The sequence below is a fragment of the Ahaetulla prasina genome, chromosome 1 (genome assembly GCF_028640845.1).
Source record: "Ahaetulla prasina isolate Xishuangbanna chromosome 1, ASM2864084v1, whole genome shotgun sequence".
NCBI lineage: Eukaryota > Metazoa > Chordata > Lepidosauria > Squamata > Colubridae > Ahaetulla > Ahaetulla prasina.
Window position 1 is genome coordinate 335,408,644 of NC_080539.1, and position 24,388 is coordinate 335,433,031.

The window sequence follows — 24,388 nt, forward strand, 5'->3', positions numbered from 1 at the left end:
GACAGCATATGCACCAAGACAAATTGGTGTGTCCAATTTGTGTCCAAGTGTGACTGTGTGTCCAATCACACTTGGCCAATAAAAAATTCTATTCTATTCTATTCTATTCTCTATTCTAAAGTCCATGGGAGAAGGGATATCTGCAGAAAAATACTGTGTCAGGGTTCCAAATAATAAATCCATAGCAAGCAAGACTCCAAAGCATGTAGAATACTTCAAAGAATACTTTTATTTGGAATTATCATATCGCACATATCTGGTGAAAACCGATTTTAAGGTCTCCTGTGGTTTTCACCTAATTAAAAGTAAAACTTTTCCCACTTTCTCAAAACAATCGGTCACATGGTCCAATCACAGAATAGGCTGACAGAATGGGTGAAATCATTATGCCTTCTTCCAACTAAGTGTAAGAATGGCCTTGGTTCCCAAGAAAAAAAATGTTGTTTTGGCTATATATTCCCCTCTATCTCAATTTCCCCCTCCCTATCCCTCAGCTCCAGTGAGGCAACACTGAAGCAGTCAAAAATGGCTTCAGTCAGGTCAGCTTCAGAGTTGACATCCTGCTCAACACAAAACTGCCCCAAAGTCTGCAAAATTCTCAACCATGGCAAGCACTGTCAGCATTGCCTGACTGCTGGCTCTCTCCTTCAGCCCAGACAGCTCAAAACCTAGACCAGCACCAATCAAGGTATATGCCAACCCAAGCAGACCTTTTGATATTCATTGAGCACAAACACATTAACGCATTAAAACAAGGATAGTCCATCGATGACTCTATAGATGAAAGTCTATAATTGGATTGAATTAATACCTATACAGGGGGTCATGTGGCAAGATCCTAAGCCTTCGCTCTACAGAGGCTGGCAGCTCGGTGGCTCGATTCCTGTGAGCGAATAAACCACATAGAGACAGGAAAGGAGCCTCCCCTGATTGCCTACTAACAATCAAGTGTCCCACAGGTAAGATAACATTGCCCCAAAAAAAATCCTTTCACAGAGGCAGCCTTTGGTGATGCCTGGCTAACACGTGCCATATGCTTAAAAAAAACAAAAAAACTAGACACCTATACATAGATGTAATGTATCTTTAAGAGTTTGGAGGGAAAACTGAGCGGGAAAAAGCACGTTGCTGATTGGATAAAGCCTCTGGCTAAACTGTATATAAAGAGAGGGTTTTCCCAGCCCGGGCTGCTGGGTTCACCATATAGTAAAGAGCTGTTGTCACTATCTCTGGTCTCCTGCCTCGTTATTGCCCGAATCTAACACTGGCGACGAAGGTGGGATCTCGAGGCTAGGAGCGCCAGGAAAAAAGCTGAATTCACCAGGAAGACGTGAACCCAGCAAACAAGGGGCGGAAAGCAGCGATGTCCAGCTACACACCGCCAGCGCCATTCGACCCAGCTAAGGAAAAATGGGGGTCATACATGGCTCGTTTCGAGTGTTTCCTCGAGGCTAACGAACTCCAAGGAGTCTCAGACAACAGGAAGCGAGCGTATTTCCTGAGCCACTGCGGTCCAGAGGTTTTCGACACCGCCGAATCGTTGGCGGAGCCAACGCCGGTACAATCGGTGCCGTGGCAGACTCTACAGACCGTATTGAAAGCCCATTATGCACCAACGCCGTCCAAGTATGTGCAACGGTACGAATTCAGGGAGCGTAGGCAGCAAGAGGGCGAGTCCATCAGCGTATACATGGCAGCCCTGAGGAAAGCCACGAACCATTGCGAGTACCGAGACTTGGAAGAGGCATTACTGGAGCAACTCATTCGTGGGGTCAGGGACATCCGTTTGCGACGGCGGCTGCTGTCCAAAAGCAACTTGACGCTGGCAAACGCCTTGGATGAAGCCAGGGCTCATGAGATGTCTACCCAAGCGGCAGAAACCCTACAAAAGCAGGTCGCACCAACGGCTGGTGCGAAATCAACCCCGGTCCACAATGAAGAGGTCCAGGCCGAGTCGGACGGTGAGGAGGAGGAAGGAATCTTTCACACCGGGAGGCCGGAGAAAGAAGACCGGGTGACTGCGCGAGTTGTGGAGGCAACACCAACGACAACAATGCAAATTTAAGGATGCGACTTGTCGGCGGTGCGAAAGGAAGGGGCACATAGCACAGGCCTGTCGAGCACCCCAACCTTCCCGCCAAAAATTCAAACTGACCAACCAGAGCGCGGGAACGCGGCGGCCCGTGATTGGTCAATTCAAAAAAGGCGCGAAGTTGAATCAGACTGCCGTGAGAGTGGGTCACGCAGCAACACGCCTAGAAAAAAAAATCTTTACGAAAACAAAGATTGAGGGGGTGCCGTGCCGATTGGAGGTGGACACCGGCTCAGCGATCACGATCATGTCCTGGGACACTCTCGTGAAAGCCTTACCCGCCATCGCAAAGCGCAAGCTGAAACCACAGAACTTAAAGGTACAAGACTACCAAGGGAATCGCATCCCTGTTCGAGGGGTAACGTCCGTCCACGTCGAGTATGGACAATACAAGAAAACTCTGCCCATCACCATAGTCGATGGGACCCTGCCAAGCTTGTTGGGACTGGACTGGTTCCGAGCATTGGGCATGGGAGTGACTGGAATCTTCAGAAACGAAGTCAACCTCAAAGACGCACTCATAAAGGAATTTGGGGACGTTTTCAGAGACTGCCTGGGCAAGTACACGGGGACCCCTATTTCTTTTAACTTAGACCCACAAGTTGCCCCTATTCGTTTAAAGGCTAGGAGGGTCCCGTTCGCCCTAAAGCCCAGGATTGACCGGGAACTGGACAAGCTAGTAAACCAGGGAATTCTAGTGCCAGTTGACCATGCTAAGTGGGAGACCCCTATAGTCACCCCAGTCAAACCGGACGGGTCGGTCCGGTTGCGCTGACTATAAGGCAACGCTTAACAAAGCGTTGCAAAGAGTGCTTACCCGTCCGGTGGTACAGCACTTACTGCACTCAATGGGGCAAGGGCAGGTCTTTGCCAAGCTAGACTTGCCCCAAGCCTATCAACAGCTGCCTGTGGATAGCAGCACAGGCGATGCGCAGACGATCGTGACTCACAGAGGGGCTTTTAAGTGTACCAGGTTACAGTTTGGGGTTAGTGTGGCTCCAGGGTTATTCCAGAACCTAATGGGCGGCTATTGCAGGGACTACCAGGGTGGTACCATACTTTGACGATGTACTGGTATCCGCTGAGAATCTAGAGGAATTAGGGGTAAGGCTGCGAAAAGTTTTGGGCATTTTCCGGTCTGCCGGTCTCACAGTTAAACTGAACAAATGTCAGATCGGGGTTGAATCTGTGGAATTCCTAGGCTACCGGATAGACAGGGAAGGGATTCACCCCACTGAAAGCAAGGTACGGGCCATCAGGAAGGCCCCGGTTCCAAAGAACAAAATGGAGTTGCAGGCATTCTTAGGTCTGGTCAATTTCTACGCGGTATTTTTAAGAAATAAGGCTGCAGTAGCTGAGCCGCTTCATAAATTACTAGCAAAGACGGCTGCATGGTCTTGGGGAAAGGCGGAAGCTAGGGCATTCGAAGGGGTAAAGAATCTCCTATCGAGTGATAGCCTCCTTATCCAATACAATGGCACGCTGCCATTAGTGTTAAGCTGCGATGCATCTCCCTATGGGGTGGGGGCTGTGCTCAGCCACAGGTTGCCAAATGGCACAGAAGCCCCTATTGCATATTACTCCCGAACAATGTCATCAGCTGAAAGGAATTATAGCCAGCTAGATAAGGAAGCCTTGGCTATAGTCTCCGGAGTAAAGAAATTCCATGAATATGTATTTGGTTGTGATTTCGAAATCATCACGGACCATAGACCTTTGCTAGGCCTGTTGGCAGGTGACCGCCCAACGCCCGTGGCACTTTCGCCCAGACTGACCAGATGGACTATCTTCCTAGCGGCGTATTCTTACAAACTACTACACCGGCCAGGGAAGGAATTAGGGCATGCGGACGCCCTGAGCAGATGCCCGTTACCAGAGACTATCAAAGACCCCACTCCGGGGACACCAGTTCTGCTAATTGACTCTTTGGACTCTGGCCCAGTCACATCCAAAGAGGTGGCTCGGGCTTCGTACAAGGACATTACATAAGGACTGTAATTGGTTGGGTACAAAGAGGTTGGCCCGCTGCGCCGGGCGAGCGTTTTAAAGAATTTGTGAAAAAACGTGGGGAATTCTCAGCTCAAGGGGGGTGCCTGCTATGGGGGAATCGAGTGGTGATCCCGGAGAAATTGAGGAAAAAGGTATTGGAGCTCCTTCACGAAGGCCACCCAGGGATAGTGAGAATGAAGGGTCTAGCGAGAAGCTATGTGTGGTGGCCCTTAATGGACATGGAAATTTTTTTTTTTTTTAATCATATTTATATACCGCCCTATCTCCCAAGGGACTCAGGGCGGTTTACAGGCACTAAAAACAGATAAATAGAATATAAATACAATATAAAACATTTAAAAAACTTATTCTAAAGCCCGTCCAATTAAAAATAGAAATAAAACCCAATTTAAAACCCAAAATTTAAAATCTAGCTCAGTCCTGCACAATTAAATAAGTATGTTTTAAGCCCGCGGCGGAAGGTCCGAAGGTCCGAAAGCTGACGAAGTCCGGGGGGTAGATCGTTCCAGAGGGTGGGAGCCCCCACAGAGAAGGCCCTTCCCCTGGGCGTCGCCAGACGACATTGCCTCGCTGACGGCACCCTGAGGAGACCCTCTCTGTGAGAGCGCACGGACGGTGGGAGGTATTCGGTCGCAGTAGGCGGTCCCGTAAATAACCCGCCCAATGCCATGGAGCGCTTTAAAGGTGGTCACCAAAACCTTGAAGCGCACCGGAAGGCCACAGGAAGCCAGTGCAGTCTCGCAGGATAGGTGTCATATGGGAGCCACGAGGGGCTCCATCTATCACCCGCGCAGCTGCATTCTGGACTAACTGTAGCCTCCGGATGCCCCTCAAGGGGAGCCCCATGTAGAGAGCATTGCAGTAATCCAGGCGAGACGTCACGAGTGCGTGAGTAACCGTGGATAGGGCATCCCGGTCCAGAAAGGGGCGCAACTGGCGTACCAGGCGAACCTGGTAGAACGCTCTCCTGGAGACGGCCGTCAAATGCTCTTCTAGAGACAGCCGTTCATCCAGGAGGACGCCTAAGTTGCGGACCCTCTCCATCAGGGCCAATGACTCGCCACCGATGTTCAGCCGCGGATTTAGCTGACTGTACCGGGATGCCGGCATCCACAGCCACTCTGTCTTGGCGGGATTGAGCTTGAGCCTGTTTCTCCCCATCCAGACCCGTACGGCCTCCAGACACCGGGACAGCACTTCGATAGCTTCGTTGGGGTGGTTCGGTGTAGAAAAGTACAGCTGAGTATCATCCGCATACAGCTGATACTTCACACCGAAACCACTGATGATCTCACCCAGCGGTTTCATGTAGATGTTAAACAGAAGGGGCGAGAGAATCGACCCCTGCGGCACCCCACAAGTGAGGCGCCTCGGGGACGACCTCTGCCCCCCTGTCAACACCGACTGCGACCGGTCGGAGAGATAGGAGGAGAACCACCGGTAAACGGTGCCTCCCACTCCCAATCCCCCCAACCGGCGCAGCAGGATACCATGGTCGATGGTATCGAAAGCCGCTGAGAGGTCTAATAGGACCAGGGCAGAGGAACAACCCCTATCCCTGGCCCTCCAGAGATCATCTACCAACGCGACCAAAGCCGTCTCCGTGCTGTAACCGGGTCGGAAACCGGACTGGAACGGGTCTAGATAGACAGTTTCATCCAGGTGCAAGGGAAGCTGATATGCCACCATACTCTCTACAACCTTCGCCGCAAAGCGAAGGTTGGAGACCGGACGATAATTACCTAAAACAGCCGGGTCCAGGGAAGGCTTCTTAAGGAGGGGCCTCACCACCGCCTCTTTCAAGGCGGCCGGGAAGACACCCTCCACCAAAGAAGCGATCGTAATCGCCTGGAGCCAGCCTCGTGTCACCTCCCGAGTGGCCAGCACCAGCTGAATTGCTGAAATTGCTGAAAGGGTAGGGAAATGCCAGGCCTGCCAGGAGTCCAGACCACTACCCCCAACGGCCCCGATTCGGGAATGGGAGAGACCCCAGGGCCCTTGGTCTAGGATCCATATCGATTTTGCCGGCCCCTTCCACGGCCAAACCTTTCTGGTAGTAGTCAATGCCTACTCCAAATGGCTGGAAATCATTCTCATGAGATCCATGACAGCCGAGGCCGTGATTTCAGTCCTATGGCACCTATTTGTAACCCACGGGTTGCCCGACACTTTAGTCTCCGATAACGGCCCGCAATTCACGGCAACCCAGTTTGAGGGGTACTTGGCAGAGGAGGGCATCCGGCATGTCCTCTCGGCGCCTTTCCACCCTGCGACGAACGGCCTTGCAGAACGTTTCGTTCGGGGCGCAAAGGAAGCATTGTCCAGAATCAGGCCAGGCGATTGGCAAACAAAAATCGATACATTCCTAGCAGTCCAACACAGAACCCCCTGTGTAACAACTGGCCGCAGCCCGGCAGAGCTATTAATGGGTCGGAAGCTTAGGTGCCCACTAGACCGTTTAAACCCAAACTATACACCAGACGGTTACAAAGGGGCACACGGTAAAACAAGAGGGATGGCAGTAGGCGACCTAGTGTGGGCACACAACTACAGCGAGGGCCCGACCTGGTTAGCAGGAAAAATCCTAGAGATAACAGGACCAAAATCATATCTAGTAGAGATAGAGGATGGCCGGGTATGGAAGCGCCACATAGACCAAATAAGGAAACGCATAACCGGTAAATCAGAATCAGACGAAACAGGCCCTGACTATGGATCCAATGTTTGAATCCACAGCTGACTCAAACCCGGGGCAAACGCGGAACTTATCTGAGTTCCAGGAGGTCCAGCGACGCCAACCGGTTCCTCCTGAAGACAGCAGGGACGACTCTGCAAATAATCCAGGGCCGGATGGCCTAGAGGAGGAGCTGAGAGGAACAAACAGTCCCTCCGGTCAGCTCGACTCACTCCCAGAAAATGAATTGCGCAGGTCCGAAAGAGTCAGGAGACGCCCAGTCTACTTGCGTGATTACGTAGAAAAATAAGATGTTAATTCTATGTAAATATTGGTAAAGTGTTCTCTGGGAGGGAAGGAGTGTAATGTATCTTTAAGAGTTTGGAGGGAAAACTGAGCGGGAAAAAGCACGTTGCTGATTGGATAAAGCCTCTGGCTAAACTGTATATAAAGAGAGGGTTTTCCCAGCCCGGGCTGCTGGGTTCACCATATAGTAAAGAGCTGTTGTCACTATCCTGGTCTCCTGCCTCGTTATTGCCCGAATCTAACAATAGACACATACATTTTAATCAAATGGCATTTTTTTGTCTTAGGAGGAGGAGGAGGAGGAGGAGGAGGAGGAGGACAAGGACGAGGAGGACGAGGAAGAAGAGGAAAATCTATTTACTCTTTTTGAGCATTGTATAAGCAGTCATCCAAATCTTATCCTGATTTTGATTTAAACCCAGGGACTCATGAAATATCACAAAGACACCTAATCTTCTACCAATATCTAATTATATACCTTCTTGTAAATACTGTCATTAATGCAGTTCACCTAAGAATTTGCTTCTCTAAACAATGATATTCATTTCAGTTGGACTACTCTACCCATTCAAAGTTTTAATGTTCAAATCCAACGTACACAGATATGTCATCTTAACATCACATCTGATTTTTCTCTGTTTTGCATTCTTCTCATTAAAATTCAGACTTCTCTCATAGTGGGTACTTTAGTCATTATTTCTTCAATATTAATGTCATTGTTTTCTTATAGCTCCCGTTGTTCTGTGGCCCTTGTCTAATCCCATATGTAGCATGTTTATTAGATGTAATATTTTATCTCTCAGCCTCAGCCTCTGACACTATCATTTCATTCTTGTTTCAATAAAAATGATCTTCTTTATTCTCTTCTACATCCCCTTTGTCTGCACCATCACCATCAGCCCTGACAAGAGCTAATAGCTTTCTTTATCAGAAGAGAAAGTTAGTGAGATGTCCATCCAAAATACAAAATGAACTGTAGGTATTTGTTCTTTAATTCAATTTGTGCATAAGCCCAAGACTAATAAAGTTGTTTCATAATAAGAGAAAGGAACTGGACATCTTCCCCTTCCTTATTTGTTCCCCCTTTCATATATAGGCACCCAATCAGTCTGCCTTTCCTGTTTGTTAACCTCAGAAGCTTACACAAATGCAGATACTGTGCAAACAAAATAATGCAGTAACGAAGTCTCACTTTTTAAAAAAAATCAGGGAAAATTCACTCTTTCTACCTTTTAATCATGCAGTAATAGGTAGAGATGCTAACTGACAGCAACACAATATTAGTTGTTTGATGAGAGTGACTCCATGGGCATAAATTCCAGATGGATTTTCTGCAACTTCACATACTTATTAAAAATTTAAAAACACATACACACAGTGCATTCTATATTGAAACTATAAGTAGTTTTTGAGCATTTAAAAGACAGAAGTTGAGGTTTTTCTCCCTGACATCTTTGAAATGTATACTTTTCCACATATTCCTAGCTGTCAAGCAAGAATTAAGGGTTTTTTTAAAAAAAAAAAACTCTGGCAAGCATCTCCAAACCTTTTAACTATTGAGATTTGAGAAAGAATGCCTAGAAAAAGGAATGCATAGCTCTGTGTAAGAAAATAAAGCCATAGGGGGGCTGTAGCTGAATGGCAGAGCAAATCCTTTGCATACAAAAGATCTTCAGTGTGTGTCTGAGAAGAACTGGGGAAGACCTACATTTAAACCTCTGGAGACATGGTGCAACCAACAATTCTGAAGTAGACAGACATCTAACCAGTTACCAACCCTTTTATAAAAACAATGTCCTCTTTTCCAGTGTGCTAAAGGATGTGGGGTGGTTTACAAAGACATCCATAAAAATAAGCCCCATTCAACTTCCATTGGATATTACAGACTTTTCCATTAAAGAGAAGCCCTGTTCAGAAGCTGCATGTCCATCTGAACGAATGCAGAGTACAAACTGAGGAGTAAAAAAAGCCACATGATCTTTATTTTATTCAGTGCTTATGTTTCAGATAAGGAACCGTAAGTGTAATTGTTTGAAGGTAAGTATAATTCTTCCTGCAATACAGGAATTAAACAAAGCAGAGAGGTAGGTGCATGTTCATGGAAGCAAAAATACAACTCCACTTCAGATCATTCCGTTGAACACCTGTGAAGTCAGAAAAAACATGCCATCCCAGTTTGAAACTGATCATGTCTTTCTGGTCAGAATTATCTCTAGTAGCTATGGTTAGGGAAAATTCCTGTCTGCTCCTGCAGCAGCACTTGACAAATTAGTTTCACACTTGTGTGAAGGCACACCATTGCCATTGTTTGTCAAAAGAATTGATTTATTTCTGGCTTGGCTATGATATATTTGAAACAGCAGTAAAACTGGTACTTTCTTGGAAATGTTGTAGCTTTTGTGGAAGGTCTACTGAAACTTTTCAGGAACTTCTGCCTCACCACACATCCTGGCTCCAAGTAAAGGAGGTTTGAGGTTTTGCAGTCCCCTACATAGGAACTACTGTTCTTTCCTTTTGTTTTCTTCTTTATATGACCAGACAAATGCATCTACAGGAAGTAAGGGGATAGATGAGGCACACATAATTTATTTTATTTCCTTTTTGTATGTGGTAGAGATAAGGTGCTTTCTATTACTGCAGCTCTATAGACATTCAAGGCAGTGAATAAATGATTTGCTTTGTTCTTTATTCACAGTAATTTATTGGAAGACTGAAAAGAAGAATTGGAAATTTTGGAAGTGCCCTAGACAGCATATTCAGATATTCAGTGAATGGTATCCTGAGTCTCGGTGAAATGAAAGAATGTGGGAGAACTTGACAACATTAAAAAAAAAATCTGCACATAGGATTTAAAGAAAACCTGAATAGCCTCTTGAAGAGGATTCAGGCTTTCCTTACTTGTTGTGTTGTGCTTCTAATCTAAATTAGGCCCATTAGAGCATAGTAGTGGGAACACGATATGTGTCTTATATCCTGAAAAATAAGATATTAAGCTGTCCATTGAAAAGTTTCAAATGAATTGCATAAAATGAATTGCTAGATGATCTTGGGCCAGTCACTCTCAGCCCAACTCACCTTACAAAGTTGTTGTGGGGAAAATAGGAGAAGGAAGGTGTGTTGGATATGTTCATTATTTTGAGTTATTTGTAAAAATAATAAAGTCAGGATACAAATAAATAAATAAATCCCACGTGGCAATCTTGATCATTACCATAGAATGGGCACACATAAACTCATTTGGAGATAGGCAAGATTCTGCATGGAATTAAAATCTATTCTTTTTGTATCAGGCTTCTGACTCTTAGACACACTTGCTTTTTCCTACACAGAAAAAAACATGTAATGAATTCTTCTAGATAAGGGTACTTAGCATTGCCCTGACAAAGGTTTCAAAGCACACTTAAATATTTTCCGTTGTTTAGACTTACCTAGGAGTGAATCTCAACATAAAACTTCAAGTTTATTATAATTAACCCTACTGAAAAAAATAAATAAAAGATACAGTTCCTTTGTTGAAAGCAAACAGAATTTGGAGGAATGTAGATAATTTTTTCTCTGGGCAAAGGGTACATGTATACATTTTATTTGCTTATTATCAGCAATCCTATTCTGTTGGTTGGACAGGAGGGACTGAAATGATGTGAAATCAATCTATTTTTACTATTGTTGTCATTGTTACTTGACCAAATACGAGACAACTGGGGTTGTAGATGAGAAGAGTCAGAAAAGAAAAAGAGAGGAGAGGGAGAGAGAAAGAGAGAGAAGCAGGGGGTCTGAAAGAAAAATAAAGGAAAAGGCCAGAAAACACTATCCCAGTGGTGATGGATAACCGAACTGAACCTGTCAGGATGGTATTATGTAAATTACCAAGGCAGCCAAGCAATGCACTTATGATTACAGAGAAAGGCTGTGAACAATGCAGTAGTCCCCAGATGCTATGATGCCTTGTTATTTTTCTTCCCTCCAACTACCCTTGGGGTGGATTCTTCCTGACCCTGGTCCTTGAGGGGGAAAAAACTACGGTATCCAAGAAATCTCTTTTGGTGAGAGGGAGGGGAGGCTTTAGGAGACATCTATGACATTTTTATAAGCTAGCCTGTTCTTCTGTCTTGAGTAGCAAACACCTCCTAAACACACCAAACTAATTCCATTTAGAGTAATGCTAGTTTTATCTGAGGGATCATCCTGATTAGTGTAAATACTATTAATTCTCCCTTAAAATTATTTTTACATGCAAGCTATATTTTGGAAGTGCAAATTTAGCATCATGTGACACTTTGAGGGCACAAGTTTTCATGGCTCAGAAACAAACTTTTTAATAATCTGTTAAACTAAACAGGCTTCATATTAGTCATTTAATGGGAGGCCATCTGAAAAGCTTTTTGTTGTAATATAAGCTCCCTACAAATAAAAATTCCCTCTGTTTTTTTTTTTTAAAAGCCCTAATACTCATGCATTCAAATAAATTTAGTGCTGTACTAAATTAAGTAATCTTCTGGAATTGATAAAGTTTTCTTTATTTATTTATTGGATTTTTATACCGCCCTTCTCCCGAAGGACTCAGGGCGGTTTACAGCCAAGATAAAACGACAATAATATACAAATAAAACAATGAATTAAAAAACTTATTAAACATATGGCCGAATTAAAACATTTAAAATGATAAAACCCCATAAAATTTATAAAATTTATATCAAATATTAAAACTATTAAAAATCCTATGCCAGTCCTGCGTGAATAAACAGATAGGTCTTCAGCTCGCGGCGGAAGGTCCGAAGGTCCGGCAGTTGACGAAGTCCAGGGGGAAGTTCGGTCCAAAGGGTGGGAGCCCCCACAGAGAAGGCCCTTCCCCTGGGGGCTGTCAGCCGACATTGCTTGGCGGACGGCATCCTGAGGAGTCCCTCTCTGTGCGAGCGTACGGGTCGGTGGGAGGCATTCGGTAACAGCAGGCGGTCCCGTAAGCCATGGAGCTCTTTAAAGGTAGTCACCAAAACCTTGAAGTGCACCCGAAAGACCACAGGTAGCCAGTGCAGTCTGCGCAGGAGTGGTGTTACATGGGAGCCACGTGTGGCTCCCTCTATCACCCGTGCAGCTGCATTCTGAACCAACTGGAGCCTCCGGGTGCTCTTCAAGGGGAGCCCCATGTAGAGAGCATTGCAGTAATCCAAGCGAGAGGTAACAAGAGCATGAGTGACCGTGCATAGGGCATCCCGGTCAAGGAAGGGGCGCAACTGGCGAACCAGGCGAACCTGATAAAAAGCTCTCCTGGAGACGGTCATCAGGTGATCTTCAAAAGACAACCACCCATCCAGGAGAACGCCCAAGTTGCGCACCCTTTCCACTGGGGCCAATGATTCGCCCCCACTGGGGCCAATGATTTGCGGCTGCAGCTGACTGTACCAGGGTGCCGGCATCCACAGCCACTCCGTCTTGGAGGGATTGAGCTTGAGCCTGTTTCTCTCCATCCAGACCCATACGGCTTCCAGACACCAGGACAGCACTTCGATAGCTTCGTTGGGGTGGCCTGGGGTGGAGAAGTACAGCTGCGTGTTGTCAGCATACAGTTGGTACCTCACCCCAAAGCCATTGATGATCTCACCCAGCGGCTTCATATAGATGTTGAACAGGAGAGGCGAGAGAACCCCTGCGGCACCCCACACGTAGGGGCCTCGCGGTCGATCTCTGCCCCCTGCCAACACCCTCTGCGACCAGTCAGAGAGATAGGAGGAGAACCACCGATAAACGGTGCCTCCCACTCCCAAACTCCCTAACCGGTGCAGCAGGATACCATGGTCGATGGTATCAAAAGCCGCTGAGAGATCTAATAGGACCAGGGCAGAGGAATAAGCCCTGTCCCTGGCCCTCCAGAGATCTGATGCTGGAGGTCATTATTCAACAACATATGATTTTGAATGATGACAGTTTTTTTAAAAAAAGGAAAATCAATACAACAAATCTAAGAACTACCTTGAAATGTGCAAGAATGTTCACAAGAACATCTCATAGAATTCTATATAAAAGCATAAAAATCTTGAAGAGGTATTTTGAGAAGGGGGTCTGGCAAGAAATCATGTAGGGCTTGGAGTTTTCATGCAATGAAACTGCATTAAAGTGAAAGATGATCTCTTCATTTGATGAAATGAGATGACCTGACAAAAAAATGAGACATTTTTGAAAAATCATATTTTGATTTTAAATCTGTTTGGGCATGGGAACCACTCAAGGATATGGTAACTGTCCTTGTGCCCAGGAGTGACATGTGATTAGAGACTACACCAGTGGTGGGTTGCCCCAGATCAGGTGAACTGGTAGCAGCGGTGGCAGGCTCTGTCCACCCGCCCGGATGCTTCTGTGCATCCGCAGAAGCGTCGCACGCAAGTGCACACATACGCACGAGCAAACTAGTAGCAAACTAAATCAAAACCCACTACTGGACTACACATTATAAAAGCAACAAACAAATGAATTCTACTTGCTGCTTTAAATTTAGCAATAGTGTGACACCTCAGTCAAGACTGGGATTATCACATTCAGTTTCAAATACCTAAAATTTTCCAGTAATTTAAATTTCAGAAGCTTCACTGCTGCTAATTATTAATATTGGTTTTTTTTACTGTCATCACCATTATTCATAGTGCACTTTCCATCAAGGCATATAACAAACTACCAATGCAAAACTAATTAAAAATTCAGAATGCCAAAGACAATCAGTAAAACAAATATTCACACAATAAATTTAAAAAATTTGTGCAAACATAACAACTAAATAAAAATTAATCAAATTATAGTAACCAAATTGGCAAAACCAACTAAGTATATATCCCTATACCTTACTAAAATTGCCAATAAAACAAATAACTTACCTTTAAAAAAAATAAATGAATTTTAAATGTCAGTATGTCGCTTGCCTCGGTAAGGATGAAATTTCACAGTCAGACTTATGGTGGTCTATTTTGTCTCTGCCCTAATGATTTCTTCCAACAACCAGTTCACCAGACTGCTCAGAAAGTTAACAACTAGTTCTCCCGAAGTGGTGCAAACTGGCTGAATCCTACCACTGGACACATGTGAATAATAGAAGAATAATCTTTACCATTGGTAACTAATGAAAGAAAAACACCTCTTATGCTTGATAAGGGAATTCTGAATCAAAGCAAACAGAAAGAAATTTAATCTTTGCATAGCTCTCAACTCTCTTCCAATCCAGTCATAACCTTACAAGGATGTTTAAAAACAAACAAAAAAACAACAACAACCCAAGTCCAGCTGCAAGAAATGCTGTGATTGGCAATAATTTTTGGGTGGGTGGAAGGGGGGCAGGTTCTGACCATCACAATGGACTTGATGTCATCACAAAGGATCAGGGTGAAAAATATTCTGCTTCAATATTTTGAGGAAGGCACCTCTTTTTTGGAAGGAGTTGTATATTTCAGAGGTTTACCATATGTATCTTCTTAGTGAAAAATGTGAAACTATTGAGAATGGAGGTCTTCATGGACCACTATCTATAATGTAACAGAACATTTGAGGACATCAACAGACTATATATTTAATAAGTTTATGCTAATATGCCTTTCTTGATTTAATGAATTAATAATATATTGTGGATCTTTATGTACGGTAATGTATATTACTCCATTAATTTTGACATGTGGTAAACTAGTCTCTCTTTAAATCCTTCCAATTTCTTTCTTTCCCGCCTGGTTTCCTCAGCCGCAGATAATATCTTTTGCACTGCCAGGCTATTGGCGAGATTATGACATCTGTGGCTGAGGAAACGGATGGGATGCCTCTCGCTCTGAATTGGCAAAAAAAACTGCACCGCTCACCGGGCGGGAAAGAAAGAAATTGGAAGGATTTAAAGAGAGACGGCAGCTCTGACCACACTTTGCTCGCACAAGCACGAAGGCGTAAGCACCAGCCTGAAGATGATGAGTGAGACCTCGTCAAAATGTCACCAAGATACTCTCAACCTTACACGGGAAAAGACCCAAATACGCCAAGACCTACATACCTATACCTGTGAAAATCTACAAAAACATATATCTATATCTATATCTATATCTATATCTATATCTATATCTATATCTATATCTATATCTATATCTATATCTATATCTATCTATCTATCTATCTATCTATCTATATCTATCTATCTATCTATCTATCTATCTATCTATCTATCTATCTATCTATCTATTACCAGTGGTGGGATTCAAATTTTTTAACAACTGGTTATGTGGGTGTGGCTTGCTGGGCATGGCTTGGTGGTCATGTGATTGAGTGGGCAAAACTGGGTGGGCTTGACTGGGCGGGCATGTGACTGGGTGGGCGTTTCTGGGTGGTCATATGAATGGGTAGGTGTGGCCAACTCGATCACTCACATCGAGAGGCACCTTGCCTGGCCTCTCCTTTCCTCACCCCTTTCCTCACAGCCAGTCCTCACCTTGTCTTGTATGTTATGGTGAGAGAGGAAGCTTTTTCAAAGTCATCTTCCACTTGATATAGCTCAATAAGATGAAGTTTTGCTATCAGAAGACCTGATTTCCAAATATTGTTTATCACCATTCTCTTGTTAAGACTGAATAGAGAGACTTATAAAGAATAACAGAGCTGGAAGGGACCTTGGAGGTTTTCTAGTCCAACCCCTGCTCAAGCATGAGATCTATACTATTATGGACAAATTTCTTCTTAAAAACCTCCAGTGATGATATACTCACAACTTCTGAAGGCATCCCGTTCTCATTAGGTAATTAATAATAATAATAATAATAATAATAATAATAATAATAATAATAATAATAATAATAATAATAATAATTTAATTTTTATACCGCCCTTCTCCCGAAGGACTCAGGGCGGTGAACAGGCAGATAAAATAATACAATACATTTCAATAAAAACACTATTTAAAAAACTTATTCCAATAGCCTAAATTTAAAATACAATACAAAATATAAAATAAACCCCAATAAAATCCATGTTTAAAAACCCTATTAAGCCAGTCCTGCTCGAAGAATAGATATGTTTTAAGCTCATGCGAAAGGTCCGGAGGTCAGGAAGTTGTCAAGTCCTGGGGAAGCTCATTCCAGAGGTAGGTGCCCCACAGAGAAGGCTCTCCCCTGGGGTTGCCAGCCTACACTGTTTGGCTGACGGCACCCTGAGGAGGCCCCCGGCCGGTGGGAGGCATGTGGTAACAGAAGGCGGTCCCAAAGATATCCCGGTCCTATGCCATGGAGCGCTTTAAAGGTGGTAACCAACACCTTGAAGTGCACTCGGAAAACCACAGGCAGCCAGTGCAGCCTGCGCAGGATCGGTGTTATATGGGAGCCACGAGTGGCTCCCTCTATCACCCGCGCGGCTGCATTCTGAACTAACTGAAGTCTCCGGGTGCACCTCAAGGGGAGCCCCATGTAGAGAGCGTTACAGTAGTCCAGGCGAGAAGTGACGAGGGCGTGAGTGACCGTGCATAAGGCATCCCGGTCTAGAAAGGGGCGCAACTGGCGGACCAGGCGGACCTGGTAAAAAGCTCTCCTGGAGACGGTCGCCAAATGATCTTCAAAAGACAACCGTCCATCCGGGAGAACCCCCAGATTGCGCACCCTCTCCATTGGGGCCAATGATTCGCCTCCAACAGTCAGCCGCGGTTGCAGCTGACTGTACCGGGATGCCGGCATCCACAGCCACTCAGTCTTGGAGGGGTTGAGCCTGTTTCTCCCCATCCAGACCCGTATGGCCTCCACACACCGAGACAACACTTCAACAGCTAAATTGGGGTGGCCAGGGGTGGAAATGTACAGCTGGGTGTCATCCGTGTACAGTTGATAACTCACCCCAAAACCACTGATGACCTCGCCCAGCGGCTTCATGTAGATGTTGAACAGGAGAGTCGAGAGAACCGACCTCTGTGGCACCCCACAAAGGAGGCGCCTCGAGGTCGACCTCTGCCCCCCTGCCAACACCGTCTGTGATCGGTCGGAGAGATAGGATGAGAACCACCGAAACACGGTGCCTCCCACACCCAATCCCTCCAACCGCCGCAGCAGGATACCATGGTCGATGGTATCAAAAGCCGCTGAGAGATCAAGGAGAACCAGGGCAGAGGAATAACCACTACAATACAAAGGAATAAATTTACACTTATAACTGGGCTGGAGTTTATAAAAAAAGGACTTTCCTTCAGGATATTTCCTGAAATAGCCATGTGAAATCAGAACAATAGCAGGAATACTTTGGCTGCTTTATCTGCCTCCAATCAGATGCAATTACTTAAGGATTCATAGGGAAAAAAGTTTTAAATTTGCAAAATGGCAAATTGGCTCTCAGAAGCAGATTGTTAAATGGTTCAGACATAGTGAGGCCTACTCTTCTCTAGGCTTAGCAGATGGTGACTTTTCCAAATTTAAGACAGGCTCTGCCACCTATTGTCTGATCTTTTTAAACAAGATTGAACCTGGGATTTCTGGATGCAGAACATGTGCTCTACCCCTGAACTATGCTCTTTCCCCTTCTGATTACAGATTCCCTTAGCAAGTTTCATCATTTGGCCCTAATCAGATATAGATGCATAGCAATATAATGAAATTGCAAGGGAAAATGCCTGACCATAATTTGTTCTGTGAACTGATCAAGAAAATAAATATACGTATCTTTTCAAGTGTATTTTATACCAGGACTCACCATTTTTATTGGGCTGATGACATTGTTTGCCTGATAAACGACTATGCTGTATTTTATGCAGAACATTAAAAAATATTATTCTAATGCTTTCTCCTGGCCTCAGAAGAAACAGGATTTGGAGACCTTTGTAGTTATACAGCTACATTCCAAGACAAGGCCATGCCTGACCCTGGGTTGAGCCTCTGGGCATGATCGCAATGCAAATCCTAAATAATAATCATTAACCTTAACGGCTGATTTTATTTTAATAGGAGTTTCTTGGAGTAAATATTGTAAACTATGTACAGCAATCTCTTTTCCAGCAATGCTATGGGCAGCCTCGTGGGACTAGCAGGGAAACATGATAACTGACACTTGTGCAGGTTGAAATTGGAAAATGCATTTCATTTGTATGTCATTATGTAATTGAGAATACAGACCTTTAAGGAAACCACGATAGAAAATGGACACCTTGTTAAAAAATGAAATAGTTGCGATTAGACCATTTGGTTTTATGCAATTTATAGAATTGTGTCTATAAACATGGTTGCATATTGTGGTTGTAGGTTTAGGTATATGCATATGTTGTTATATAGTTTTGTATGTGTATGTATGTCTGTGTGATCCAAAACATGACACTGCCTCCCAGCCTTGTATGATCCCAGGAACAGAAAGGGAAATTAGATAAATCCGTAAGCTGCTTCCCTGCTGGTTACAATGGTAGAGGTTTTTTTTTTTTAAAAAAACTCCCATTAAATTCAAACATGATTCTCCCACATCTCCACCAGCCAGACTGTAAGTCATGAGAGACAGTGAGGCTGGATTCTTCAGAGAATACCAACAGAACAGCTGCATTGTTCTTCCTAACTCTTGAAATAGGTGAATTTTTCACCAACTTCCATTTGTTCAAATCAGGACTCCCAAATCTTGCTTCCAAAAATGCCATGCTCGTGTCAAGTTCTTATACATTGTGAAAAAATGGAAGATTACCTGCACCGTGATGAACCATGCTCCAATTTTATTTTTAAAGTATGCATAGAAAGGAAAGCATGCAGCATAAACAGCATCATTTTTATGTCGGGAGGGAGGGAATTCCCTTAGAAAATAAAATGGATTTTGTGTGGTATTAGTTGCCTACCAATTGAAGCTTTTTGTAGCTTAAGTGTGAAGAAGCCAGAGAGAAAGCCCTCAGTGGATGATTTCTAAGAATGGAGAGAATGACATATAAAGTATTACCATTGGGACCTGAATTCTAAGCCACTTGGAGATTAAAAGTCATTTTGAAGGCTTTGAATTCGAATCAGAAGTAGCAAAGCAGCCAGAGTAGTGTCTTTTAACACTAGCAAAATAATATAATTCAAGTAGCCCATGCCAGTCATAATCCTGGCAGTAGAATTCTGTAACAACTGAAGCTTCTGAACCATCTTCAAAAGCAGCCTCAGATATCCTGCATTATAATCATCCAGTTGGGAGATTACCAAGTCATGGGTATCTGTGGCCAAATTATTGCTGTCCGGGGAAGAGCAAAGCTAGTGAATTAGCTGACGATTTAACATTCTTCATTACACTTCTGTGGCCAGTACAGTCTCCAGTGAAGAAGCTGAGTTTACCCCACACACATATAAAAAGCCATGTTGCAAAAAATGTTCTGTTTTCAAAAAGAGTGCTTTTGTAGTTATTGTATGTCAGATTCTCGTATGGTTGTTGTACTCAACAATCATATATCTAAACTCTTTCATGCCATGAAATCTTATCTTCAGTATTATCTTCAGTAACAGAGTTGTCAATGCTTGGGATACACTACCTGACTCTGTGGTCTCTTCCCAAAATCCCCAAAGCTTCAACCAAAAACTGTCTACTATTGACCTCACCCCATTCCTAAGAGGTCTGTAAGGGGCGTGCATAAGAGCACAAGAGTGCCTACCGTTCCTTTCCTATTGTTTCCTTTCATTATATCCAATTAATATAGTTATTATATACTCATGCTTATATATATGCTTATATATTGTATAGTTATTTCATGCTTATGCTTACAGTATATATACTGTGTGACAAAATAAATAAAATAAAAAATAAAATAAAAAATAAAATAAAATGATGTTAGGATTGAATTTTGTTTATTAACTGTCCTCCAGACTCTTGAAGATTTAGGACAATAAACAAATTAAGTACTACCATCTCCATTTAAAGGACAAGGAGAAACAAATCAGGGTATCATTAATATAGTCTGGAGGGCTAAGGCCAGCTCAAGATATACAGTAAACCATCTGATAAGAAAAGCAAATTCGACTGCATTTCCTATTGTTGTGATGCATAAAAAGTGAAGTGGCCATTTTGGGCCCCTAAGAAAATTCTATACATTCTTATCATAAATATACAAGAAATACCATACAAGCAAATATAAACTGAATTTTTCTGCCTTTTCAAGAGATCCTAAATCAGTTTTCTGAAGTGGCCACATTCTATCTGAGTATCTACTATCCAGTATATATCCAGTACCTAACTGGATGGCATTGCAACCCATATTTCAAGATGATACTAAGAGGCTTCACTGTATGTGGCCCCTATCTTCTGAGGGCTATAATATCAGTTTAGTGAGAAAAGCTAATGTTACAGAGAGTTCGCTAGAAAATTTACAATGTAATATCTGTGTTAGAATAACTGTATATTAAACAGTTTTCCTTTTTAACTTCGAAGAACATTCAAGGAGAGCAGCATGGGAAAGTCTGACACAACTAGAAAGCATGATGTTTTTTTAGTTGTTTTTATCACGCCTTTATTATTTTTATAATTAACTAGTGTTGGTACTCCTTCTTCCTCCTATTTTCCCTACCACAACAATCCTGTGAGGTAAGCTTGTGCTGAGAGAGAGTGACTGGCCCAAAGTCATCTAGCTGGCTTTCATGCCTAAGGCAACAGTCTTACAGTCACCCAGTTTCTAGACTGCTGCCTTAACCACTAGACCAAACTAGCCATCTAGTGCTTTAAATAAGCATTGCCCACACTTATTGATGAGTTCTGTACTGTTGATTAAATTATCCTAAACGTTCTAGATTGTGCAAGATCTGAATTCATTAGAGCTGGATTCATACTTTGATAAACCAGCATTTACTTAACCATGGTTTGTGGGGAAATTAAATGTGTCCTGCTTCACACATAATGCTTATTTTAAAGAGTTCATACAACACACTAAGCCAAAAGCAACAACCTACTTTAGGGCTTTGTGTATTGTGTGAACTAGCTTCTTTGTCCCCCTTGTGGCCTGGGTCAGTGTAGCTTTATCTGAATAGCATTTCAATTTAGCCGTAATTTTTGACCTGTCCAGTGGTTTTATTTCCTGCTAATGCTACTGTAACTGAAATGAAATCTTCCTTCCTTCCTCCACCCTCCCCCACTCCATTCAAGCTTATGGGAAGGGTGGAGGAAGGAAGGAAGATTATTCCTTGAATAAGTTTTTTAACTGTTTTTATACTGTATTTATATGTTTTTAAATGCCTGTAAACCGCCCTGAGTCCTTCGGGAGATAGGGCGGTATATAAATATGATTAAATAAATAAATAAATAAATAAATAAATAAATAAATAAATAAATAAATAAATAAATAAATAAACTCCTCTCTAGGTTCTGATGGTAAAAGGAAGGGAGACAAGAAGAGTCTTTTTTTTTTTATATTAAAAAAAAAATAGCACAAACCAATGAAAAGGCTGTTGTGTCTTAGCTCTACAGACAGGAAGACTTTGTGATACTAGAGAAGATAGTAAGTCCAGGTCAGAGCTCGGACAGCAGTAACCCTTCTTCATAACCTGACTACACCTTTCCATGTTAACATACTGTGAGTTGAGCACAAGTGACAAAACCAATCCATCAACATGCTGCCAACACAAAGAGGAATAGAGAGGTTAACAGAAATTGATGACATCCCAGCTCGAATTTTATACTGATTCAGCCAGCTCTACGATTGAAACAGACAAAGATTTATAGTCCAAGCTAGGACGCTGGCTCTCCTTGATTGCCTCAGTTCCCCCCTCCCCGTTATATGCTTCTGCATATTTATTTCCAAGCTCATCACAGCCTTGTAGCATTTGAATGCTGATTTGATTTTACATTTCAAGAGGAGTAGACATTATGCTTCCATTTGCATGATGTGAGAGAAATCACCATAACATTGTGATATTGGCAACCCAAATGAGCACTAATGTTCACTTGCCAAAAGTTGAATTTTTTTTAATATTCTTCCAACAACAACAAAAAGTGCTAATATTCCCCCATCTTTTGGGGGTACATTTTTGTACTCCTTTTAGTGTTAAATATATAAATAAATGAAATAAAAGAGAAGGAATTATTCCATATCTTGCAGATGAGAAATTGTGCCTCCAAGGGCTACAGGGGTATTGAGCTTTTATGAATTCTCTTGATATCAAGGCTGAGTGTTATGAGTTCCAACACAAATTTTTTCCCCATGACATTATTACTGAATACTTTTATCAGTTCATTGTGACAAAAAATTGATTATCAGCTTTGACATTTGATGGATAGCTTTCATAAAGGTACCTGGATGTGTTTCTCCCTTTTTCTTTCTCTGCCAGTGTGCACTTGTCTGTAAATCTAGAAAGTTTTCCTTAAGAATCTCTATTTTTTTCAAGATTTTGAAGCGTTCCTTTCACTTTCTTGACTTGATATCCGTAGTCCAATCTTCTTCATTCTTGATGTCCTTCAGTCAGGATATCCTAAATCTTTCACCTTTATCTTGAGGCTCAATTTCCTTTTTCTAGTGAGTAAAATCAGATCTATCTAAACAACAGAAAAAAGTGGAAATTACTGTAAATGAGAGATGGTAAAATGGATTCCACTACTAAGAGGATATCTTATTTCCCAGTGTAAAGAACTAATTGGAATTAGCCATCTAGCACACCAAGAAAGAGATTGCTTTAGAAATGCATACACTAATGAGTAGTGTTGCATTTGCTCATGCTTTTAACTTCAATTTAATTTAGTTATATATTTATTTTATGTAAATATGGGAACTTATTATTCAGTTCAGCTTACAGCAAAATAATCAGAATTAGATAAATTTGTACTTTAAAATTATCCACCAAAAATTAATAATTAGCACATTGAAGAAGTGCAAATGTCACCTGATGATATAAATTATGATGTTACTTCTTTTTTGAAAAATCCAAAATTAATCTTAATATTTTACTATTAATTCTATATGATGTTTTATATATTGATTATACCATATACCATCCAGATTATACCATATACCATCCCTCATCCTTGAGGGTGAAATATAAATAAATAAATTGCATTTTCTCTACATTACAATACTTATTTCTATTTGCAGGTAAGTATCTGCATATATATGACCAACCTAAGTCCATAGAAAATAAAATAAATGAAGACATTTTGGTAAAATTCAGAAAAGATGGGCTCCAGGGACAAGATATGTTTTGTCAAATATAGAATTGGTCAAACAGCTTAATTCTCTCCCTCCCTCCCTCCCCCCCAGACAATAATGCAAATTTATCAAGTGGTAAGAACATATTTGAACATCACGACAATTCTGAATCAGATAGAGAAGGAAGTTTCTTCAGAAAGGTCACTATATAACCCTTCATGGACACCGCGTAGGGAAGTAGTGTAGGTTCTCAGGCCCAGAATGAAGGAAAAATGCATTTTCTGTTTCTAAATTTAAAAAATAGGGATCCTGATGATCCATGAGCAGTGTAGGCTACTGAAAATAGAGCGAAGAGTGATAAATCCAATTCAGTTGATACTTTGATGAGGTGGTAAAGTAAGTACCATGTCCTACTCAAATTATGAGTAGGTGAGAAAAATTAATCAGTGGAACATCTTGCCTCCGGAAGTTGTAAATGCTCCAACTTTGGAAGTTTTTAAGAAGAGATTAGATACCATTTCTCTAAATTGGTATAAGGTTTTCTGCCTAAGCAGGGGGGAACTAGATGACCTACATTTTTATTTATTGACATTATTATGCGAACAGTGACCCAATAAGAGTTTAGATGTAGATAACTGACTGAGCTTTACTGTTGACCGTAAAGAGTTTCAAGCACCATAACATATTAGCAATGTTACCCAATCCTTACAGGCCAAATACCAAGATTCCTGGGGAATGTTTTTTAAAAAATATGTCTGCTTGTCACCTGCAAGCCTGGTTGATACATAATGCCAAGAACGTAGATGATGAGATCACATTTAACCAAAAAAGCAAATAAGTCATATTACGGTTTAGTGTTATATGTGAACTATGTCACTGATGCTGTAAGTATTCCAAGGTGGGGGGAGGAATAATTGTACCACTATAGCTAGCCCTTTCTAGAAGTCCTATCCATACTTTCTCAGGGAAAACTTCATTTGTTGATAGGAGGGTAAGGTTGTAAACAGAGAGCTTTGTGGTATTTATATATGTCCAAAGGAAGGAAGAGTCATAGTTTACTGTATCTATCAAAAGCTGAGGAAAAAGCAATGGTTTAAATCCACAGGGGAAACGTAGCTTTAAGGTTACAATTGCATCTGAACAATTACTGCAATTTAACCATGAGGAAAACCCTACAAAGTAAGATTGTAAAAATGTCCATATTTGGAGGTTTTCGGGGAAAACGTTGGACCAACTGGGTGGTGGACTG